Source organism: Delphinapterus leucas, chromosome 13, assembly GCF_059928025.1.
Source record: "Delphinapterus leucas isolate spDelLeu-1000000601 "Yukka" chromosome 13, BTC_Dleu_Yukka2, whole genome shotgun sequence".
NCBI lineage: Eukaryota > Metazoa > Chordata > Mammalia > Artiodactyla > Monodontidae > Delphinapterus > Delphinapterus leucas.
Genome location: NC_143141.1, coordinates 40,703,343 through 40,710,840, shown reverse-complemented (window position 1 = coordinate 40,710,840; position 7,498 = coordinate 40,703,343). Strand labels below are relative to the sequence as shown.

General features: G+C 40.7%; 1 protein-coding gene across 1 annotated transcript in view; it reads right to left on the bottom strand.

Annotated features, from left to right (window-relative positions):
- PELI1 (pellino E3 ubiquitin protein ligase 1) overlaps positions 1-598 on the bottom strand; it is an 83,384-nt gene extending 82,786 nt beyond the window's left edge. Inside the window, exon 1 of the mRNA XM_022597224.3 lies at positions 263-598. The gene's annotated coding sequence lies outside the window, so the exon portion shown is untranslated. The remainder of the gene's footprint in view (positions 1-262) is intronic.
- Positions 599-7,498: the final 6,900 nt, after the last annotated feature.

Below are 7,498 nucleotides of genomic sequence, written 5' to 3'. Positions count from 1 at the left end.
GGCTGCCGCGCGCCCGCACTCAGGCGGAGGGGGAGGGGGCGCCCGCCGGCTCCTGACAAAGGCGCTTCCTACTGCGAGAGCGCGGGATGCAGGCGCCGCAAACTCCTCTCTCGGCCGCCTCCGGCGCGGGGGCGCGCAGGCGGGCGGGGAGAGACGGCCGGCCGCCGAGGGAAGCCGCCGAGGAAGTTGCGCGCCCGACTGGCCCGCATCCCTCGGTGGCCCCGCCGCGACCCCTCCCACGGCACGCCGCGGCCACACTCACCGGACAATTGCTGGTGGCCGGAATCCCAGCACGGCCCCGAGACCCGGACCGAGGGGGGTGAAGGGTGCGTGCGCGAGGAGCACGAGCAGACAGCCCAGCGTTCCACCGCAGCCTTCCTCGCCTGCCGGCCGAGCCCGGCGAGAGGAAGTTGGCCGCAGAGCCAAGCGCTGGAGAAGCCGCGAGCGGAGGGAAAGCCGTGGGGTCCGCTTTGTGATGCGCTCCCGGAGGGCTCGAGGCAAATCCGAACGCGCGGCGCGGCTTGTGCAGCTGCTGGAGGCGGCGGCGGCGCCCCCCGACGGTTCCTCCGCCTCACACCGCCTCTGGGTCACTGACACACTCTCGGAGGGAGGGGAGGGGACTAGCTGGAGGGCGGGGCCGGAGGGAGGGGACGGGGCAGGGCCACAGCGGGAGGAGGCGCTGCAGCGCCGAGTGGTCTCTTGGGAGTTGTAGTTCGCTGACTGAAGAAAAAAGGTGTACCTTGTTGAGATCGTTTCCGGGCTCGCTCTGCACCACGCATGCTCGAGGGGGGCTCGGCCCCACTGTTACTATGCTCACCGACAACACTAAGGAAGGGTACGCGTTCAGTGCTGCTCCTGGCTGAACAAGGCCCTCCTTGTATTATGGTGCTGTTAGGGATCCCGCTCTTCGCTAGTCCTTCTTACTTCGCTCCACCTCCAACTCCTACCCTCACCACTCATAAGTGCCCAGTGAAATCTGACTTCCTCACCACATCTCGGTCTTCCCTGCTGCTTAATTTTATCCCATAAATTCGGAATCACGAATACCCATTCCCCACCCTTCCCTCAGGCGAATCCTCTCTGCCTTAAATTCAAGGTTTTCTTTGCTTGTTTTCGTTTTTTTCAACCTAAGACTTGTAGAAAGGTAGTTGCTTCCAATAACATAACAGTTAATTAGGTTACAAAACGGCTTGGAACATTGCCACTCTCAGATTCCGGTAGTTCATTTCTTCGCTCAATTAGTCACATCTAACTTTAAGGCCAGTAAAGGTAAAGCTTGGGATTAAGATCGCTGTATCTTACTTGATCAGTGCAAAATAATCCAGATTTCTAAAATTTTAAGGCCTACAATTTTTAAGAAATACAAATTTCATAAAGTAGAAGTTTAAAAGATAAGTGGAAATTTGAACATTGTTTACGGTATATACATTGGCCAGCTTTCATTTGGCAATAAGAGAAATCTGAAGCAAGGTCTGAGTATGCTGTTGGGCTCATCAGCTAAGTCGACACCCACAAAGGGCACCCAGGTGTGAATAGGTGGTGGAGGAGAGTGGTGAAAGGCAGGACATGTTACTGGATCTCCAGAGGACTACAGGCAGCCTGTCCCAAGCTCTTTTGTTTTCCTTCTCTGCCTACCTAGAACCCCATATTCTGGAAGAAAAAGATTAATGCTTAGAAATCAGGAATACAGGAAAAGTTAAGGTTTTCGGATAGAGAGTTTCGAGATCAAGTATCCTTATGTTTGCAGACCACATAATTATTCATTCAAAAAACATTTATTGAGTATACTATGTCTCAGGCACTTTATTAGTTCCCAGAAATAGAGATACAGGAATGTAAAAGAAGGATTTATTATTTTCAAAGTGCTTACTGTGCAGAGGAGGAGCCAGGTAAATAAACAGACTCAGTGTGATAAATACTTTAGTAGGAAAGTACACTAGGTGCCTTGACACACAGTTACCCCAGACTCAGGCAGGGTCAGGAAATGCTTCAAAGAACATTTAAACTTGAGGATGACTAGGAGTTAGTGTGTTTGTGTGCTCTGATGGAGGAAGGAGAAGGGAGAAGTGAGTGAGAGCATTGGAAGCATAGGTTAGGGTCACGGTTAGGGCAGCGAGAGTAAAGTGCTAGAGGTGTGAGATCAAAGAGTATTTTGGTCAGCAAAGAGTTCAGCATTGCCTGTGGTAGGACGGGATTGAAGGGAGTGGCAAAAGGAGACACAAGAAGGTAAAGGAGACAGATCATGAAGAATCTTGTACAATACGCAAAGAATGTAGAGTCTTTTCTAGAAGCAAGGGAAAGCCATGCCAGGATTGGAAGCAGATGAAATTTTGGTAAGGTATACACTTTAGAAATGCATTTTATGCATTTAAAAAAAGAGAGCCTGAACTGGCACTGGCACTAGCAAGAGACAGAACTGAGGGAAATCAGACACTATTTAAGGAATAGAATTACTAGAACCTAGTGAGTAAATTTCCTGTGTTTGGGGGTGAAGGGTGAAGGAAAGTTATCAATTATGATGCTTTGGGTTGCAAGCAGCAAAAAACTCAACTCTAACTGGCTTAACCAATAAACCAATATTGACCTGTCTAGATAGAAAGTCCAGTGAAAAGATGCGCTACAGGGCTGAATGATTCAACAGCTCAGTGATGTCATTAAGGACACTTTTCTTTCTTGTTTCACTGCTTTTCTTTCCTTAGTATTGGCTTTACAGTTGCCAACAATTCTTATGGCTGTGAGTTTCACCATCTAGGTCCAAGAAGAGAAGAAGAGCGAGTATTTATGAAAACTCTTTTAGAAAGGAGAGAAAACTTTCCCAGAAGCCTCAAGAATTGATTCATGGTGGCCAGGGGATGGCATGAGGTTAGTTATCTTAGGATAAAGACATATGCCCTGCCTCTAGGTCCAAAGCTGTGATGACAAGGTGTGGATATCCCAATGAAAATTGAGGTAATTACCTAGAAAAAGAAGAATGGAGGCTGAGAAGGGGAGAACCACAATACCTACTACAAGGAAGGAGAAAGATGATGACTCACAGATGTTTGGCTTGTATGATTATGAGCCAGTGATGCCATTCACTGAGTTAGGGAATACAAGACATTGAGCAGATTTTGAGGGGGAATTTGACGAGTTCATTTTGGATATGCTGAGTTTGAGATGGCTCTGAATCTAGGTGGAGAAGTGGAGTGGGCAGTTATACATATGAATCTAGTGCTCTGAAGAGAAATCTGGACAGCAGAAGATATAATCGGAGTATACCATCATATAGATGGTAACTGAAATTCTGGGAGCAGATGAGATCAGCCAGGGAGAGAATGCACAGCAGAAAAGGAGGAGCCAATAATAGCATCAAGGTATCTTCATGCTCTTCCTGCCTACGTCTTAAGTGCTGGGAACATCAGCACTTAAAGAGTAGGCAGGAAGAGCATGAAGATGCGTTGGAACTAGCAAGAGAACTAGGACATATTACAGAGTAGGAAAATGTAATCTATTACATTTTCAGGAAAAAAAGTCAATAAACAAAATGCCAGAGATGGTAGCATTAGCAGTCAAAATATTAAAACAATTATTATAAATATGTTCTATATGCTGAAAGAGAAACTAAAGACATAAAAATGGAATTTCTAGAGATTAAAATTGCAACTTCCGAAATAAAATTTTCACTGGATCAGATTAACTCTCATAAGTAGATTAGGCACTCATAAGAAAAGATGAGTAAACTTGAAGACATAACAGTGGAATCTAGCCAAAATAAAGCACACGAAGAACAAAAACCAAAAAGAAAAAAAGAAAAAACCAGAGAGCCTTGGTGATCTGTCGGATAATACCAAATATTCTAATATATGTGTAACTGGAGTTCCAGATGAGAGGAGGGTGAGAGGGGTGATAGAAAAATTATTAGTAATATGGCTGAAAGTATTTTCAAATTTGATGAAAATTATAAACCCAGAGACTCAAGAAGCTCAGTAAGCCCTCAGCAGGATAAACACACACATTCCCACATGCTCACAAAAACCACTGCAAAAGACATCATTAAATTGTTGAAAACTAGTGATAAGAAGAAAAGATTAAAAGCAGCTGGTGGAAAAAAAGGTAGGTTATGTATAAGGAAACAAAGACAAAAATTCAGTAAACTTCTAATTAGAAACTATGCAAGTCAGAAGACAATGAAAGAGCATTTTTAAAGTGCTGAAAGAAAAAACAGTCTGTCACATAGAATCCTATATTTAGAGAAGATATCTTTCAAAACTGAAGGCTAAAGAAAACAAAAGCTGAGAGAATGTTGCCAGCAGAACTGCATTACAAGAAATGTTAAAGCAACTTCTTTGGCATAAAAAACCAAAACCACATGGAAACTTGGATTTATGCTAAAGAATGAAAAGTGCCAGAAATGATAACTACATGAGTTAATATATAAAAGACTTTCCCCTCATTTAAAAAAATTTTAAAAGATAATTGACTATTTAAAGCAAAAATTATAACATATAAGTAGAAGTAAAATGCTTGACCACAATAACTATTTGAACTCAAAGGATGGAAGCAGGAAATGGAATTATATCGTTAGAATTTACATTATACTATTATTTGAAGGTAAATTTTGATAAATTAAAAATGCATATTCTAAACCTTAGAACAGCCCTCAAAAATAAAACAATCAGGTATAGCTAATAATAAACAGGTATAGATAATAATAGGTATAGCTAATAAAAACAGAAATATAGATTAAATCTGTGTCCCTAATGACCATGGAACTGACATACAGCTCTGGACTTTTCACATCCTGACTTCTTTTAAGTGAAAGAGAAATAAACTTCTGTCTTGTTTAAAGGCATATTTATTTTGTAGTCTGTGCTATGTACAGCTGAACCTAATCAGAATAGCCACAGGCCTAAAAGTAGTTTCATCAAGTGTATTTCCCAGAATCAGGCAGACCCGCACATTGCCCAGAATTTGGCCACATGGCCAATAACTCCAACACATGTTCTGGAGTTCATAATTGTCACTATAATTCCAAGGATAGTTCATCTTTTGTATGAACATCACTTACTATTAATTCTTCAGTTTTTCTTGAAGGAGAAGATACATGTAAATTGCTTAGCATAGTCCTTGGAATATAGTAAATGCTCAGTCAATATATGCTACTTTAAAACAGATCCACAAAAATAAGATAGATGTACCACCTTTTAGACATATGGTGGGGTTTGTGCTCCAAAGTTAGGTGTAGAAAATCAAGGTGGCATTCACTTATATATTAAAATCTGCGAATCTCTTTTTGAAATTGTATCCACCACACAGTTCTGTATAGTTCTTCAAAATCTGCAGTCCTTTGAACAGAGGACAGTTCAGTCATGGAAAGTGAGTGCACCTCTCATTACCATCTACTCAGTCCACATATCTAGTTTAATACCTTCATTTCCTTGACTGAAGTAGCTAATCTTCTGTTATCTGCAATTTCAAATTTGGTATATTCAGATATCTAGCCATTTCAGTAAGAAAGTGAATCCTAAGGGACTAACAAGTTGGATTATTTCTATCCCTTAAATTCTAAAAAGTTTTTCATCTTGGGAAGCTGCTCAGTAAATTTCAGCATTTCCTCTACTGTATGACTATGTAAAAATCAACTAAAACTATGTTTCTACTCTCCCCCAAGCAAATAAAAATGGTATTTAGGATATGAACATAAGGAAAAATCACAATATTGGTACCTTTCTCTAAAACATCATGTGATAAATCTAATTTACTAGATTTATCTAAATGCATTATCTAAATGATGCAGAGGAAATTGGACACACCAAACTTTTCTTATGACTTGAAAAAACTGTTGCAAACTTGTTTTTCTCCTTTTATTGGAAAATTTTAATTTCCTGCAAGTGAACATATCTTTTTATGTTTAGTCCAAATTTCTCTTACTTTATATGGACAAATGATTATATACTGTTAATTCATGTATGCTAAAAGTTATTTTTTGTCGCTAAAAATTCAGGCAGGCTTCCCTTTGGGATCAGAAAAACCCCAGACTGCATTTTGGACTGCATATCGGACTCTTGCTGAGATTCTTGGATTTGAGAGTAATAAAGTATGTGTGTGTGTGTGCTCGTGCATGTGTGTGTGTTCATTTCAATATTCAGATAATAAATAGGTTCTCTCTCAAAACTCCTACCTTCCAACATTCCTCCCCCAAATAAAATTATTCTCTCCTAATGTCCTCAAAGTCTCCAAATAGCTCACAGCCAACATGGAACATGTTCCTATTTTAAACCTGTGAATGGCACACAATTTGAAGGCCTGGGCTTTCACTCAAAAGATTTGTAGGCCCCAAATGCTGGCTCTGACATTTTAGATATATTTGGAAAATGTCAAAGACAAGCTAGTTAAGATTTTAATGTTTTAAAGGAGTATGCTTGTACACCACAGAATGCAGCCTATATATTCTCAGTATTAGTCCAACCAACATGAGTGCCAGCAGTTATTTTGGAACTTTAAAAAATACTGAATAATGAGAGAAGTGGAAAACTCATGAAGAGAAAATTTAGATTGTGTTTCCATCCCTATCGATTTATTTACTCATGGAATAATTACTTGTATTTTTGTACCTCAAATTTCATGCATTCATTCTTTCACCAAATACTTATTGGGCATCTACTATGGTGCTAGGCTACGGACACAAAGATTAATTAGCCATGTTCCCAACCCAGAAAAAGTTTATAATCAAGTGAATAGATAAGTGCAATAAAATTTTATAGGCACTTTTCTAGAATGATGTTCAGGGAATAGTGAGAGTGTAGACGGGGGAATAATCAATTTTTCATGAGAATGCAGTCAGAAAACACTTCTAAGAGGAGTTGGTGGTTGAGCTGAGTCCTGAAAAATGAGAAGGTGTTCATCAGGTAAGTAAGGACATTTCAGTATAAGTAGCACTTTAAGAATAGACATGGAAAAATGAAATAGCAGGGCCTATTTAGAGAACTACAAGCCGTTCAGTATGGCCAGATCATAGGGTGTAACATGGGCACCCTGAATGTTGAGGTTGGGGGAATTTTCTGGCATCAGATCACAAAAGTCATTGTATGCCATGCCGTGCCATGCCAAGAAGTTCGGCAATGAGGAACTGTTGAAAGATTTTAAACAGAGGAGTGACATAAATCATATTTATCTTTGAGCATGGTGATCAGTTAAGAGAATATGCAATAATTCAGGTTAGAAATGATGGACAAACTAAATAGCTGTGGAGCATGAAAAGAAGAGAACAGATACCAAAGACATTTAAGAGGCAGACTGAACAGGACTTGATGGCTGATTGGATGTGGGAGGTAAAAGGAAAAGGAGGGAAGAATAATGTGGAGGTTTCTGACTGTGTAACTGGGCATTACATATTGGAGTTATTCATTAGTATAGTGAACACTAGAGGAGAAGCAACTTTGTAGAGAAGGATAATGATGAATTTCATTTTGGACAGGTAAGCTTGAAATGAATTCTATGATAACCAGTAAACATAAGA